Genomic DNA, 17,655 nt, shown 5'->3' on the forward strand with positions numbered 1-17,655 from the left:
CCAACCAATCACTGTAAAGGTTACCTAACCACCCTTGAAAATTCTATCTTTAAATTGAGCCTTCAAGCTCACTTCAGGGTCTCCGTTTGTGAAGGTGCTGACCCCTGCATGCTGGAGATCTCTGTAAAATAAGTGCTCTTTGCTTTTGCATACTGCCTGAGTCTGGGGTCTTCCTTCAGCATCTCACCCAGACTCTCACAACTACAGTCTTCTTATATTTTATTTTTATGTGTATGGATGTTTTCCTGCATGTATGTCTGAGCACTACCTGTGTGCAGTGCCCACAGAACCCAAAAGAAGGCATCAGATCCCTAGGTACTCCAACTCCAACTCCAGTCCCCTGGAAGAGCATCAAGTATTTGTAACCACTGAGCAAACTCTCCAGCCCCTAATTAATATAGTCTAATTTTTTTTCTAACAAAAGTGAAGTCCTGAATCTCAGCAATCCAGGCTCCAGTTCCCAGCAGCCACCTAGGTTGTGAACCTGAAGAAGCCAAATGACCTTTTTAGCCTTCAGTTTTCTCTAAAATGGAATAATAATGATTCACACAGCCTGTGGGTGTTCAGGATTTAATGAGATAAAATGTTTTGTCTTCTAAAGCATTGGGCAGTGTCCACAGAGTACTTCATTTTGGCCCTTGTACTGTGTAATGCTGCCTCTCTGTCTTAACTACATCCAGGTACTGTAGCAAAGGTCTCATAAGCTGGATAATATACAAACAACAGAAATGTATCTCTTATAGTTCTGAAGTCTGGAAAGTACAAGATCAGGGCACTATCTGAGTCTATCTGATGAGGACATGCTTTTTGGTTCATGTATGGCCATCCTTAATAAATACAGGTGTTAATAAAGACACTAGCTCCATCCTAAGAACTCCACCCTCACGGCCTCATCACCTTCTAAAGCCCCCAGCTTTAGGTACTATCATTGTAAGATTAAGATTCAACACAAAGCCGGGCATGGTGGCGCATGCCTTTAATCCCAGCAGTCGGGAGGCAGAAGCAGGCAGATCATTGTGAGTTCAAGGCCAGCCTGGCCTACAAAGCTAGTCCAGGACAGCCAAGGCTACACACAGAGACTCTGTCTTGAAAAACAAAGCAAATACTCAACACAAAAAAGTCAGTGCTTTGCAGCCTCTTAAGAAGTTTCATACTGAAAAGAAATTAAATAGTACCTATTTCCTTGAAATGTCTTACAAACAAGAAGCTGATATTGAATTGTATGTGTGTGTGTGTGTGTGAGAGAGAGAGAGAGAGAGAGAGAGAGAGAGAGAGAGAGAGAGAGAGCAAACTATTGCTTTTTTCAAAGACAAATATTGCAAATTGAAAACTACATGGCTTCCAACGGGCCTCATCTTCAGTGCAGCTGCTGGGGAAGAGCAGATCGCCTGAGGTACGGTTTGTACCTGCATCTTGAACCTGTGGGTCATAAAGACACCAAAGATGCCACTGAGGAAGCACTCATTAGTATGAACAGAACAATAAAAAGGAAAGTCTAAGGGTCAACTGAGAGAAAAAAGAAAAAAAAACCTACAAGAGACCATGATTAATTCATCTATCATTAGAAAGAATCAGCTCATCATTAAAAAAAAACAAAAAACAAAAAACAAATAAAAATTGGGCCATAATTAGGTCCAATTAACTCATCCTTCAAACAAATCCTCCATCATGGACATCTGTTGTTTTTGCTGCCTTTCTGGTAATTACAAGCCAGTTCCCCTTTGGAGGAGCATCCTTTCCCCCAAGTGACTGCCCTACAGTTGTTTGGGAATGACCCCTACATCTAGTTGTAGGAGTGGGACTCGATTGCTTTAAACCAAGCAGTTAATCAGATCTCCCAAGCCGCAATTCAAGGGCATGTTCCTACCAGTATACATGAGATTCCAGGGATTACCTTCATGATAAGCTTCATTGCAGTCTGCCTGGGTCATGGTAGATAGCGCCTGAGGCAGTGAAATCAGATGGTCACATCATCAGAGCCTAATGGATAACTACCTGCTCGATTCTAGTCCTGAGAGACAACACCAACCTAGATGCTTGAGACAAGTTATAACCCAGTGAAAGGTAGAGTGTTATCCCATTCCAACAGAAAGTTGGTATTTAGCAAATTAAGAGGATTGTCTAGTGTCACAGACACCAGATATGTAACCAGTGTCTATGGACACCAAAACCCCTGGCTGTTAAATACCCTGTCCACTTATATAACCCTTCTCATTGGTTAAGTTTCTGCTGTTGTGATAAAGGGCCATGACCAAAAGTGATTTATGGGGGTGGGGGAGGGGAGAAGAAGAACTTATTTTGACTGACAGCTCCAGAAGGGTAAGAATCCATCACGGCAGGAGAGCATGGCAGCAAGGACGGGAAGTTTACTGAAGTGGGGCAAGTATGCAAGCTCCAAAGCCTGCCCCCAGGCTTTGTGTAGTTCCTTCAGGAAGGCATCACTAACTTCCCAAACAGCACTACCAGATGGGGACCAAGTGAGCCAACCAGGGACACTACTCACCATCACCATCCCCATCACCATCACCATCACCATCCCCATCCCCATCACCATCACCATCCCCATCACCATCCCCATCACCATCACCATCACCATCACCATTACCATCACCATCACCATCACCATCCCCATCCCCATCACCATCACCATCACCATCCCCATCCCCATCACCATCACCATCCCCATCACCATCACCATCCCCATCCCCATCCCCATCACCATCACCATCACCATCACCATCACCATCACCATCACCATCACCATCACCATCACCATCACCATCCCCATCACCATCCCCATCCCCATCACCATCACCATCCCCATCCCATCCCCATCACCATCCCCATCACCATCCCCATCACCATCCCCATCACCATCCCCATCACCATCACCCACCATCACATCCCATCCCCATCCCCATCACCATCCCATCACCATCACCATCCCCATCCCCATCACCATCCCCATCCCATCACCATCACCATCACCATCCCCATCACCATCACCATCACCATCCCCATCACCATCACCATCACCATCCCCATCCCCATCACCATCACCATCCCCATCACCATCACCATCCCCATCACCATCCCCATCCCCACCACCATCACCATCCCCATCACCATCCCCATCACCATCACCATCACCATCACCATTACCATCACCATCACCATCACCATCCCCATCCCCATCACCATCACCATCACCATCCCATCCCCATCACCATCAACCATCCCCATCACCATCACCATCCCATCCCCATCACCATCACCATCACCATCACCATCCCCATCACCATCACCATCCCCATCACCATCACCATCCCCATCACCATCCCCATCCCCATCACCATCACCATCCCCATCCCCATCCCCATCACCATCCCCATCACCATCCCCATCACCATCCCCATCACCATCCCCATCACCATCACCATCCCCATCCCCATCCCCATCACCATCCCCATCACCATCACCATCCCCATCCCCATCACCATCCCCATCCCCATCACCATCACCATCACCATCCCCATCACCATCACCATCACCATCCCCATCACCATCACCATCCCCATCCCCATCCCCATCCCCATCCCCATCACCATCACCATCACCATCCCCATCACCATCCCCATCCCCATCACCATCCCCATCACCATCCCCATCGCCATCACCATCACCATCTCCATCCCCATCACCATCACCATCCCCATCCCCATCACCATCACCATCACCATCACCATCACCATCCCCATCGCCATCACCATCACCATCACCATCACACCCTCACAGCAAACCGGCTCAGAGTTTAGGTGAAGTGCCCAGAGTCACACCAAAAATATCAAACAGTGGCACTGGAACTCTGACTCAGAAATTATTTTGTCTCTAAATTCTTTACATATTGCCCAACTTTAAACTGAGCTAACTTGACAGCAAAGCAAAACTAATAGCTGCTTTTAGGAACAAGTCACCATGAGCAGCTGTGCTCAGTCTCAACAAATTTCAGATGCCTACTTACATTTGGATGTTGTTGTTGTTGTTGTTGTTGTTGTTGTTGTTGTTGTTGTTGATTGGTTGATTGATTGATTGATTTGTTGTGTTTTGCTTTGCAGTGTTGAGAATTAAACACAGGGCCTGTTCATACTAAGCAAGTCGATTACCACTGAGCTGTTTCCCCCCAGCCTCAGAGGCTTAAGATACTTTCTACTTAATTTCACGTAATGTAATGGTACAGGAAGAGTTGGGAGATAAAGGCCATGATAACTCAACTAGGTGCAGATTATCATCAGTCCTCTGCTTAGAGGATCTACCAGAAGGAGCTAGCACCTCTCACCAGAACCCATTCTATTCTTACTGGCTGTATGGCTGGACTACATTTTTCAGACTTCCTTGCAGCTAGTTGTTGTTGCTGTGGAATCAAGTTCTGGCCAGTAAAATCAAAGTGGAAATGCTCTGTGCTCAAATCCGTGCAATGGGCGTGAGTCCCCAGTGTTCCTCCCCTTAAGCATGTATGTGACGATATGTTCTCACATACGGCAAAGCAATATGGCGGAAGAACCTGGATCCTGAAAGACCATGTGGATTGGAGATTTGGCTAAGTGATCCCAACTGCTCAGAATGTCTCATGAGAAAGAATGAACTACTTTTTTCCCTAGACCATACATAGTTGAATATTTCTGTTATAGCACATATATACTATATATAAGATAGGGGGTCCACAAATCATGGGAAAGAATTGGGCATCTGAGCTGGATGTGGTGATGCACGCCTTTAATCCCAGCACTTGGGAGGCAGAGGCAGGTAGATTTCGGTGAGTTTGAGGCCAGCTTGGTCTACAAAGTGAGTCCAGGACAGCTAGGACTACACAGGGAAACCCTACATCAAAAACAAACAAACAAACAAACAAACAAAAAAAAAAACAAAAAACAAAAGAATTGGTCGGGTTGGAGAAATGGCTCAGAGGTTAAGAGCACTAACTGTTCTTCCAGAGGTCCTGAGTTTAATTCCCAGCAACCACATGGTGGCTCACAGCCATCTATAATGAGATCTGATGCCCTGTTCCGGCTTGAAGGTATACATGCAGGCAGAGCACTGTATATATAAGTGAATAAATTGTTTAAAAAAAAAAAAGAATTGCTCATCCCACAGATGAGCATAGGGACACTAACTAAACCAAGTTGTCTACAAGAAGAGGAGGAAGAGATGGCTACAGAATTATATGTCTCTTTATTCAGATTTCCATCTTTCTGTAGGATTCTCACTACATGAATGCATAAAGCAGCTTAAGGCAGGAACTACAGCAAGCTGCAGAGACCTGACAGCGTGGAGTAGACACCTGCTTCAGACGGCAGAAACACACACCACACAGCTTGGGAGGATTGCCTGCATTTCTGATTCTATGAGAAGAGACAGGGAGAGCCAAGGCAGCCCAGAAACACAGATCACAGAGACCAGAGATGGGAGGACTCTCCCATCAGGGAAGAGCTTAAGAAAGTATATTTTGGTAGATGTCTCAGTGTGTATAGGCAACTACAGCAAGTTATAACAAGATGCCACCTTATCAGAGGATGGTGACTAAATCAACAAGTAGTTATTTCTTCAGCCCTGGAGGCTTGGAAGGCCAAGTACAAGGTGCACACAGATCCCATGCACACAGAGGGCCCACTCTGTGATTCATAGACCAGGCTTTCTTGGGTTCGAACTAAGGAAGAAAACTTGCTCATGTCTCTTTTTATAAAGCATCGATGTTATCATAAGGGCTCCAACCCAATCACAGCCCAAAACTCCTGCCTCCAAATACCACCACATTAGAGTTTCAACGTGTGAATTTGGGGTCGGGGGAAGACATGCATGAAACCATGACACTTAAATTTCTCGAAAAAAATAACCATGGACTGGCAAGATGGCTCAGCAAGTGAAGACTCCTGCTGACAAGCCTGGGGATCTGAGTCAGTCCTCAGGATCCACAGGTAGAAGGAGGGAACTGACCCCCACAAGCAGCCTCAGACCTTCACACACAGTACAATCAAATCAGCCAGTGACATGCTGGCAGACAATTATTAGAACTTAGTTTCTCCTTAAAGCTTTTTAAATTGTGTTTTAATGGCTGTGTGTACCTGTATGTGGTTGTGGCTGTATGTCTGTCTGTGGCTGTGTGGCTGTCTGTCTTTCTGTGTCTATGTGTGTCTGTCTGTGTGTGAGTGGCTCTGTGTGTGTGTGTATCTGAGTGTGTCTGTGTATGTTTGTCTGTGTGTGTGTGTCTGTATGTCTGTGTGTCTGTATGTCTGTGTGTCTGTCTATCTGTGAGTGGCTCTGTGTGCCTGTGTGTGTGTGTGTATGTCTGTCTGTCTGTATGTATGTATGTATGTATGTGTGTCTATATGTCTATGTGTCTGTATGTCTATGTGTCTGTATGTCTGTGTGTATGTGAATGCATATTACCACAGTGTGCATGTAAAGGTCAGAGGAAAACTTGCATGTTTTCTCTTTGTATTTGGATCCTGGGCATCGAACTCAAGTTGTCAGGCCTGGCAGCAGGTTCCTTTACCACATGAGCCATCTCCGCAGCCCCCAGAGCTTCTTTTCTATCTTTCATAGTCAAAGTAAGCCCAGAAATAACCCTTTGGTAATTCATTTTCCTTGAGTAAATACTAAAGTTGTGTTCCCTTGATGTAGAAAGAGCTACTGAAGACAGGGGAACAGGAGAGGGCTGCCACTCAGATGCTCAGCTTGTTCTGGGAGCAGCAGAGTGCAGTACTTAGGAGCAAGGGCTCAGAAGCCAGGCCCGCCTCCCATTGCTGTGAGACCTGGACACAGCTGGAGCTAACTCAGCCTCCTCTGTACAATCAATACCTGTCAGAGAGTATGTTCCTACAATGCCGCCTGCCACAAAGCAAGCACCCCAAAACATGCTGTTAATGTCGACCCCATCTTTCAGGACATAGCTTGACAATGTACATCAAAAACATTGACCCAGGGCTGACAAGATAGCTAAGTGGATAGAAGTGCTTCTTGCTCTTTCAGGACATGGGTTCAGTTCCTAGCACCCACATCAGGAAGCCTGCAATCACCTATACCTCCAGCTCCAGGGCATCCGATGCCTCTTCTGACCCCCAAGGGTACCTGCACATGCATGGTATACATGTATACATATGACATACATGCACACAGACACAGACATACACACATAAATAAATAAATAAATAAATCTTTTGTTAATAGAGCCAGAGAGATGTCTCTGTGGATAAGAGTGTGTACTGGTATTTCAGGGGCTTGAATTTGGTTCCCACATCTGGCGATCTGTAGCCATGGTAATTCCAGATCTGCCTTAGTTGGGGTTTCTGTTGCTGTGATAAAACACCATGACCAAAAGCAACTTGGGAAGGAATATCACTGAGGGAAGTCAGGACAGGAATTCAGAGTAGGAACCTTGGAGCAGGGTCTGCTGCAGAGGCCTTGGGGGAGTGCTGCTCACTGGCTTGCTTTCCATGGCCTGCTCAGCCAGCTTTCTTATACCATCCAGGACCACCTGCCCAGGGGTGGTACTCCCTTCCTTAAGTTGGGGACTTCCACACCAGTCATCAATCAAGCAAATATCCTACAGACTTGCCTGTAGGCCAATTTTATGGAAGCATTTTCTCAATTAAGATCCTTATTCCCAAATGACCCTCACTTGTGTCAAGTTGACATAAAACTAGACATCACAAGCTCCAAGGGATCTGACTCCATTTTCCAGCTTCCACTGCACCCACACACATGTGGCACACATTCACACATACATATATATATATATGGTCACATAAATATTTTTAAATAAAAAAATAAATATTGAGCCTGGCGGTGGTGGAACAAACCTTTAATCCCACCACTCGGGAGGCAAAAATAGGTAGAGCTCTGTGAGTTCAAGGACAGCCTGGTCTACAGAGTGAGTTCCAGGACATCCAGGGTTACACAAAGAAACTCAGTCTCAAAAAAACAAAACAAAAAAAAAAATTTAAAAAAAGCCGGGCGTGGTGGCGCACGCCTTTAATCCCAGCACTCGGGAGGCAGAGGCAGGCGGATCGCTGTGAGTTCGAGGCCAGCCTGGTCTACAAAGTGAGTCCAGGATGGCCAAGGCTACACAGAGAAACCCTGTCTCGAAAAAACCAAAAAAAAAAAAAAAAAAAAAAAAAAAAAAAAAAAATGTTGCCACCACCTTCAATACAGAAGTTTGAAAATATGCATCAAAACCTCTGACATGGGTATGGTGAGAAACTTCCACAGTAAAGGCACCTGTTACTGAAGCCTGGTGACCTGAGTTCAATCCTAGGACCCTCATGAATCCCCTGAAATTATCCTTTGATTTCCACATACATGGCACAGCATTCATGAACACACACACACACACACACACACACACACACACACACACACACACAAACACGAGAGAAAGAGAGAGGGGGGAAGGGAGGGAGGGAGGGGAACAGGAGGAGGAGGAGAAGAGGAAGAGGAAGAAGAGGGAGAAGAAGAAGAAGGAGAGAAGCATTGGCCTGGCAATTTTAGACATCTAGCAGTTTGCTCATGGGGAGGAGTGTTAAGGATTTACCTTCAGAGAAACTCCTTGCAGTATTAAGTGACCATCAGCAGGGAGCGCTAAGCAGATGGCTATAGAGGACAGGCATGGTTTACATAAGACACTGAATCGCTGAAGACCTTGCTCCAGGCGAACCTTACATTATACAAGATTAAATTTCCAGCAGGGGAAAAACTGCAAAGCAGGAGTCACATTATTTCAAACGTAACCCATAAAACAATATTTAATTAATAATTTATATCCTACTATTTCAAACTGTGTAATTCAAATTTGCATTGAATGTATATTTATTATGGAGGCACACAAAAATGTATGCTATGGAAGAATAAGCAATGGCTGACAGAGACATCCACAACAAATCAGTTTCTAAAAGTGTGACCCTATTCTCATCAGGTAGACTTAAAACACTGGAAAAAATACACATCAGAATTTAAAGTGTTCTATAGGGATTACTAATAACTTTCTGTTATTCCTGGTTCTTTGCCAGAGTTCCAAATGCTTCACGGGGAGCATGCATTATTGTTTTACTAAGATAGAATGAAAAGAACTTTTACAGAACTGGTGTAAGACTGATGGCAGCCTAGCTTTGACAAAAACATATGCAAACACGTAGTCATATAAACGAGCGTTCCGCCCGTGGTGACATAAAAGACAATATAACAATGTAGGAGTGCTGCCTTGCAGAATTGTATGCTTAGCTTTCTCTGACACTTGGTCCCACGAGTGGTTCTAGAAGGGGAATGCCCACATGGCATGGTTGACCAGAGTTCAAACTGAGCTAACACAAGCAGATTACATCTCCCAGAATGCAACCCAGAACACAGTAGAAAACAGACTATACTGAGTCTTTGACATGACATGCCTCTGTGTGTGTGTGGGTGGGTGGGTGGGTGGGTGGGTGTGAGTGTGTGTGAGAGAGGGGGGGCAGGGAAGGGGGAGCGCTGACAATTTAAACAACAGGGACAAAGAGCTTTCTTGTGTATAGCTCTTGGGATGATGTCTGTCACAGAAAAAAAATATTCAATATGTTAGATATTTTCATGACAGGGAAAAACAGGTGTTGTAACTCACCCACAGTTACACATCAATTGCTAGGCCAAGGTTTGCTGGGTTTTCTTGAAGTCTTTGTTTCTGTGAGGTGTTTTGGTTTGGTTTGGTTTGGTTTGGTTTAGTTTGGTTTGGTTTGGTTTGGTTTGGTTTATATCAGATTTGGAATGTTCAGTCACGCTTTTATTTCAAGCTTATTTTCTGCCCCGCCATCTTTTCTCTCCTCTTCTTCAAGGACTTCCATTATACAATATTAGGGTGCTCATGTGGGTGTTGCCCTCACTTCCTTTTGTAAGTCTTTTGTCTTTCTTTGGGCTCTCCCCAGTGTCTGAGTCTTGAAGTTCACCCCTGTGTTTCTCGGTGTTCTAACCTGCTCTTTGTCTATCTACTGTATTTTTCTATATTCCATTTCGCCTTTTTCACATCTCCCAGCATGCCCACTCTTCTCTCTGCCTCCTTGAGCTCATTAAGTATATTTCTCACGACTGACTCAATGTCTTTGACTACTACACTCTCGTCTGTGACAGTCCTGGGTCTGCTTCTACGGACTGAGTTTTCTCCTTTGTAGCCTGTTATTTTCTCCTTCCTTGCATTGATGTTGCCAAGCACTGTGAATTTTCCATCATTGAGCATGAAGTCTTTTATATTCCTTCCATTGTTTTCTGACTTTGTTTTAACACGCAGTTACTTGGAAGAATTTGAGATGTAGACGCTTGTTTTAAAGATTATGGGGCCATGTCCAGAACACCCTTTAATCTAGAGCTAATTTGGCCACTGTAGAGGCACGATCACTTTTAGGATTCTGCTTAGCATCCCTTCTGTTCACAGGATACTCATTGGTTAGTTTTGGGTTGCTACAATGCAATGCGTGACATAAACAGCTTGAGTGGGGAGGACCTGTCTTGCTCGTGGTTTCAGGCTTAACCCATCATGGTCAGGAAGATGTGGCTGAGAAAAAAGCCCATATGGGGGTTACAGGAAGTGGATAAAAGAAACACAGGAGGCTCTCTGCTCCTCCCTGTTCCAGAGACAGCTGCATCTTCTCATACAGTGCCAGTCTCGTCCCTTAGACACCATGGTGAAGGTCGGGGTAAATGGATTTGGCCGTATTGGGAACCTGGTTACCAGGTCTACCTGCTTATCTGGAAAAGTGGAGATTATTGTCATCAATGACCCCTTCATTGACGTCAACTACATGGTCTACATGTTCTAGAATGACTCTACCCATGTCAAGTTCAACAACACAGTCAAGGCTGAAAACAGGAAGCTTGTCATCAACAGGAAGCCCATCACCATCTTCCGGGAGCAAGATCCCACTGACATCAAATAGGATAATGCTGATGGTGCTGAGTGTGTTGTGGAGTCTACTGGTGTCTTCATCACCATGGAAAAGGCTGGCGCCAACTTGAAGGGTGGAGCCAAAAGGGTCATCATCTCCACCTCTTCTGCCAATGCCCTCGTGTTTGTAATGGATGTGAATCACTCAAAATTGTCAGCAATGCTTCCTGCATCACAAACTGCTTAGCCCGCCCCTCCCCCCGCCGCCGCCGCCGCCAAGGTCACCCATGACAACTTTGGCATCGTGAAAGGACTCATGACCACAGGTCCATGCCATCACTGCTATCCAGAAGACTGCAGATGGCCCCTGTGGAAAGTTGTGGCGTGATGGCCATGGGGCTGCCCAGAGTATCATCCCTGCATCCACTGGTGCTGCCAAGGCTGTGGGCAAGGTCATCTCAGAGCAGAATGAGAAGCTCACTGACACACCCTTCTGTGTTCCTACTCCCAACATGTATGTCATGGATCTGACATGCCAACTGGAAAAACCTGCAAAGTATGATGACATCAGGAAGGTGTGCCACTAAATGACATCCTGGGCTACACTGAGGACCAGGTTGTCTCTTGCAACTTTAACAGCGACTCCCACTCTTCCACCTTTGATGCTGGGGCTGGCATTGCTCTCAATGACAACTTTGTAAAGCTCCTTTCCTGGTATGATAATGACCATGGTTACAGCAACAGGGTGGTGGACCTCATGGCCTACATGGCCTCCAATGAGTAAGAAGCCCTGGACCACCTACCCAAGCAAGGACATGAGAGCCAGAGAGAGGCTTCTGGGCAGTCCCTGTCCCAACTCAGCCCTGACACTGAGCATCTCCCTCACAGTCTCCATCCAAGACCCCCACAATAACAGGAGGGGCCCAGGGAAACCTACTCTCTTGAAAAGCATCAATAGAGTTCACTGAACCCCCCCCCCAAAAAAAGAAACACAGGACAGAGGCATAAAAAGCTATGCTCCGAGAATATAACCTGCTTACTCCACTTGATTTCATCTCCTACCTGTTAACACCTCCCACAAAAGCTGAATTTGGAATCACTGCGGTACTAAGCCGTTCATTAGGTCAGCGATGTCATGACTCGTCACTAGAACCACTCTCGTGGAGGTAGGTGCCCTGATGTGTGTTCTGTGAAACTCCTAGCCATTCCTCAACACAATCAAGTTAACCACCACAGTGATCCTTTCTTTCTGGCTGCTGAGAACACTGTGCTGACCCTTTGTAACTCTGTCTAGTCCTCCTCAGTGGCCCTTTCCGTCCCCTGATTGTTTCTGCACATGCAATGTTGACCACGGCTGAAGACAGCCCTCTGAAGATCCACAATGTCCCTCCTCATCTGTGTCTCCCTCACTGTAGCTTCACCCATGTACTCAACTCAAGAACAGGTCAGCTGCATTCGGGCTTCCCCTCTCCACATCAAGGCCTGTGGTACTCGTGTGATTTTTCTGCACTACATTTCTTCTTTGTGGAATCTCTGTATTGCACATAGGCATTGTACACAATGTGCAAGCCTGCTGTCCCACACCTCTCAGCTGGTTGTCTACAGTGAGGGGATAAACCTGGCCCTTGTTCCTCTCACGGACAGAAACTAGAGACTCTGGAGCAAGGACGTCAACCCAGGTAGTCTGGCTCTGCAGCCCTCCTATGTCCCCTTACATTCTAACCCCACAGACATCCTTCAGTTCCTTCTGTCAGGTCAGTGACAGTCCCTGTGGTGAGGCCTTTGCTCACCACCCTCAGCCTTCATCTTCACTCCCTGTCCTCCTTGTCACTCTCTCTCTGTTATGGTTTGAGGGTCCCTCAAGGGTCCATCATGATTGCTCCACAGGATGCCACTGTTGGGAAGTGATAGGTCCTCCGAGATGGGACCTAATAGAAAGTCCTTAGGTCATTGAGAGTACCCCCACAGAAGGTAACTCTCCTCAATGTTTTTCTTTTTAATCACTTATTTATTTTTATTTTTTGTATGCATTGGTATTTTGCATGCATGCATGTCTGTATGAAGGTGTTGGATCCCCTGGAACTGGAGTTACAGACAGTTGTGAGCTGCCATGTGGGTGCTGGGAATTGAACCCTGGTCCTCTGGAAGAGTAGCCAGTATTCTCAACTGCTGATCCATCACTCCAGACTCAGTATTTCTTTCAAGAGGGCTGTCATAGGAGGCCAAGTATGGCCCTACACACTTTCCTTTGCCTCCTGGTATAAGATAGGACTGCTCGCTCATATGTGAGCTCACATACAGCATGCCTCCATCTGTTGCCATCACCAAGACCAAATCAAGAGGACTATCTTGATTCTAAACATCCAAAGCCATAAGACAAACAAACCCCGTAGGAAGCCCATTCCAAGTGCTCTTCTTGGTGATACACAGACCTGTCCATACGTGATCTGAGAACTGGGAGTTCTGAGGGCAATGAATTTGATGTGCTCACTTAGCTTTTGACCTTAAAAACCACGAATCTATTCCTGTGGCCACAGAGCCCTGAATGGTGTTTGGACAGGCTCTTGGACTAGTGACATATTCAAAATATAATTGTTACGTGCATTCATGTCCTCCAGCCCTCCATGAGTTAGGTGGACATGAGTCAGGACATGTATGCCAGCCACAGAGTCTGCAAAGAAAGCAAAACAGAGCTCATTTCTCCAGAATAGATTAAGTTGGAGCCAGACATAGTCTTGATCAGGTCAAGACATAGTCTTGGAAGCTCAGGTCAGGAGGATGCTCTGAGCCGAGAGACCACAATAAGATCCCCACGGAACATCAAGGTCCAGGGCTCCAGCAATGCACTGTCCAATATGACAGCTACTCAGCATGTGGCCCTGGAGTACCCGGAAGCTGGTTACTCTAGAATGGTCTGTAACTGTGGGCATAAAACATACATCAGTGTTCTCAAATATTTAGTATTTTAAAATAATAATTCTCATACTGGCGAACATTCAGTAATAGTTTAGACATACTGTATTAAATAAAACATTATTAAAATTAAGGATTTTAAGGTTGGGAACCTGGCTCAGTTGATAGAATGTTTGCCTAACACTAGTGCTGGAGCTCCAACACTGCAAGCAGAAATTAAGGCTGGTAGAAAGGTGGTGACGACACAGGAAATGAGAAACAGATGCGATATAGTCAATCTTGTTTATTTTCAATTGTGGCAAGAGTACTTATCACAAGATTTACCCTCTCCTCAAGTTTGTAGGTCACTGGTCTTGGGGTTTTGTTCTTGCTGCCATTTTTATGAGCCAGCTGGTTGGTTGATTTGGGTTTGTTTATTGAGACAAGCTGTCACATAGTCCAGACTGGCCTTGAACTCCTGATGCAGTTGAGGATGACCTTGAGTCACAACCCTCTTGCCTCTGCCTCCCCAGAGCTGGGATCACAGGTCTGTGTCGCCATGCCTGGCTCCTCTTGGAAGTCTTTAAGTGAACATTACTGTTGACTGCAGTCACTGAGCTGTGTGGTGATCACCAGAGCGGATTCATCGGACCTGAATATGATGTATATCTGCTGATTAATAGCTCCCTGCTCCCTTCTGCCTCAGTCCCTAGCAACCACCACTCTGCACTTTGGTTCTACAGATTTGACTATTTTAGGTGCGCCCATGAGCAGGATCAAACTAGTTACTCTGCCACCCTCCCCTGCTCCCCACTCCTATCCCCCGAGCAACTAAACATTAGTCACCCTCCATTTGCCTGAGGGAGAGAGTTGTCACCATAGAACCAGCAAAGATGAATGGAAGAAGCAAACCCTCTGGTTTTTTGTTTTGTTTTGGTTTTGGTTTTTGGTTTTTCGAGACAGGGTTTCTCTGTGTAGCCTTGGCCATCCTGGACTCACTTTGTAGACCAGGCTGGCCTCGAACTCACAGCGATCCGCCTGCCTCTGCCTCCCGAGTGCTGGGATTAAAGGCGTGCGCCACCACGCCCGGCTAACCCTCTGTTTTTTAAGATCAAAAAATCTAAAGAAAAAACCACTGTAAAGTTTGCCTCCTGTGCTATCAAGAAGGGGCGCTGGGACAGAACATACAGATGGACTGAGGACCAGGCCAGTGTCCAGCCAAGCCTACATCCCTCTGGAGCCCTTAGGAGTTCCCATATGTTGGAAACTTATGGTCAAGCCTGGAGCCAAGTGACACAGATTGAATCCCTATCATTACCGCCTATCAGTCATGTGACATTAGACCAATGACATGGACTATAGTAGCCTCAGTGTCTTCTATGAGATGAGGCTTCCAGGAGAGTTGACTTATGCATGAGATCTGAGCAATGACAGAGCTCTGGCAAATGTAAGGTGTTTGCTACTATGCCTGAGTGAGCCTGGGGAGTGTCAAGGCTGAGAGAACACAGGATGGGTCAGGACAGCAGTAGCTGCCATGTCCAGTATATACACACGAGCCATCACTTCAGCTCTGTCTGATTTGCCTTCACCTTTCAAGTAGCCAGAACAGAGAACACTCTCAATGGATGCCCTGCATTCCCAGGGGAAGGGTACCAGATGGCCTCTCTGCTCCAAGGCGGCGAAGAACCCTTTGGAATTATCCTTGCTCCCTGACACCAGCAATATCCACTAATTGCTCATCTAAAGGCCTTAAACATTGGCAAAGACACCAGGTGGTGGTGGTGGTGCATGCCTTTAATCCCAGCACTCAGGAGGCAGAAGTAGGTGGATCGCTGTGAGTTCGAGGCCAGCCTGGCCTACAAAGCGAGTCCAGGACAGCCAAGACTACACAGAGAAATCCTGTCTCGAAAAACCAAAATAATAATAATAATAATAATAATAATAATAATAATAATAATAATAATAATAATAATAATAAATTGGCAAAGACAGCGGAACTTTATGTTCAACTTTGTGTTTGTTTTTTGCTGTCATTATTTTGAGACAGGGTTTCCTATTATGCAAGCTGTCCTCAAACTCACTAAGTAGGCCTTGAACTTCTGATCCCCCTGACTCTGACCCACCAGATACTGAGATTTATAGACATGGCCTAGCAGTTCCCATCTGGGTTTCGATGCATGCTTTTGTGTGTTTAGGATCTAAGGTCTTCAGGGTGGTTAATGCTAGGAATCACTTGGCTAGATTGATGGATGCTTCAAGGTCTAGTAAAATATTGATTGCTTCTGGGTGTGTGTGTGTGTGTGTGTGTGTGTGTGTGTGTGTGTGTGTGTGTGTGTAGGTGTTTTCAGGGAAGACTGGCATATGAGAAAGAGCTGCCTTCAAGTGAACTGTCACCATCCAATCAGCTTTGAGATAGGAAGAAACAGAATAACAGCATGAGTTTCTGCTGTCCCTACCTCATACTTAGATTCGTTAGAGCTTTACTCTGAAGACTTACACTGATAGCCCTTGTTCAAGGAGTCCTCAGGACTGCCAAATTTGACTGAGGGCTGCATCATCGGCCTCCCTCCTTCTGAGGCGTGCAGCCCTTTTGTTGTTGGTGATGGTGGTGGTTTGTGTGTGTGTGTGTGTGTGTGTGTGTGTGTGTGTGTGTGTGTGTTTTGTTTTTTTTGAGACAGGGTTTCTCTGTGTAGCCTTAGCTGTCCTGGACTCACTTTGTAGACCAGGCTGGCCTTGAACTCACAACAATCTGCCTGCCTCTGCCTCCAAAGTGCTGGGATTAAAGGCTTGCGCCACCATGCCCGGCTGTGAGTAGCTTCTTGAAGGAAGGCAGGGTGCCAGCACTCAGCTCTGAGACTGTGTGAACAAATACCCCCACAGAGCAACCACCCTTGGAAGGTGCCTGTGTAGCAAACCCAGAACCCCCTTCCAAGCCAGCACACCTGCTCCCCCAGCTGCGGACAGAAATGTTGAAGTCCTTGAGCTATCACCCCTTGCCGTAGAATATGACCTTATTTGGAGGCAGAAATAGAGATAATTATTACAAACCGGGTCACTGGGAGTCTGGTCCAGAGTGACCACTGTCCTTATAGAAAGGGTGTGAGATGGGGCCCTCACAGAGCCTCAGAAAAAGCCTGGGCCACAGACCTTCAGCCTGGCGACTAAAGAGGATAAGTCTCACAGCTGAGCATGGTGCGCATGCCTTTAATCCCAGCGCTCAGAGACAGAGGCAAGCCTCTACAGAGTGAGCCCAGGGCAGCCAGGGGTACACAGAGAAACCCTGCCTCAAAAACCAAGCAAAACAAAGGGAAAAAAAGTTCTCTTTCCTTACCCTCCCCTCCCCTCCCCTCCCCTCCCCTCCTCTCCTCTCCGCTCCCCTCCTCCTTCTTTCCCTCCCCTCTTCTTCCCTTCTCTGCTTTCTTCTCTCCCCTCCTCCCCGTCTTCTCCCTCCCTCATTTCCTTCCTTCTGACCTTATTTCCTTGTTGTTTATTTGTTTGTTTGTTTTTTAAGATCCTCTCTATGTTAGCTCAAACTGGCCTCAAACTTCATGATCTTCCTGCCTCAGACTCCTGAGTGTTGCGATTATTGATATATGTCGTCATGCTCAGCTCAAAACTGTCTCAGTTACGAGTTAATACACTGCCTTTGGCAGATTCCGAAGTCCCCACAGCCCCTAGCACCAGGCTGTAAGCGCAGGCTTCACAGCAGGGCACCAGCCACAGGGCCCTGAAGATGGGACTCATTCCTCCTCAACACCAATTGGCTTCCGGGTTCTGTTTCACCTGGGGAACCGGAACCCAGCCCAGGTCAAGAGGGCAAGTCGAGTGAGAAGAGGAATTTGCATTTCCGGTGCTCCAGCGGG

The 17,655-nt window shown here is 46.3% G+C and overlaps 1 pseudogene; it reads left to right on the forward strand.

Annotated features, from left to right (window-relative positions):
* Positions 1-10,697: 10,697 nt before the first annotated feature.
* Positions 10,698-11,684, forward strand: LOC127188864 (glyceraldehyde-3-phosphate dehydrogenase-like; annotated as a pseudogene).
* Positions 11,685-17,655: the final 5,971 nt, after the last annotated feature.

This window comes from Acomys russatus, chromosome 5, assembly GCF_903995435.1.
Source record: "Acomys russatus chromosome 5, mAcoRus1.1, whole genome shotgun sequence".
Taxonomy (NCBI): Eukaryota; Metazoa; Chordata; class Mammalia; order Rodentia; family Muridae; genus Acomys; species Acomys russatus.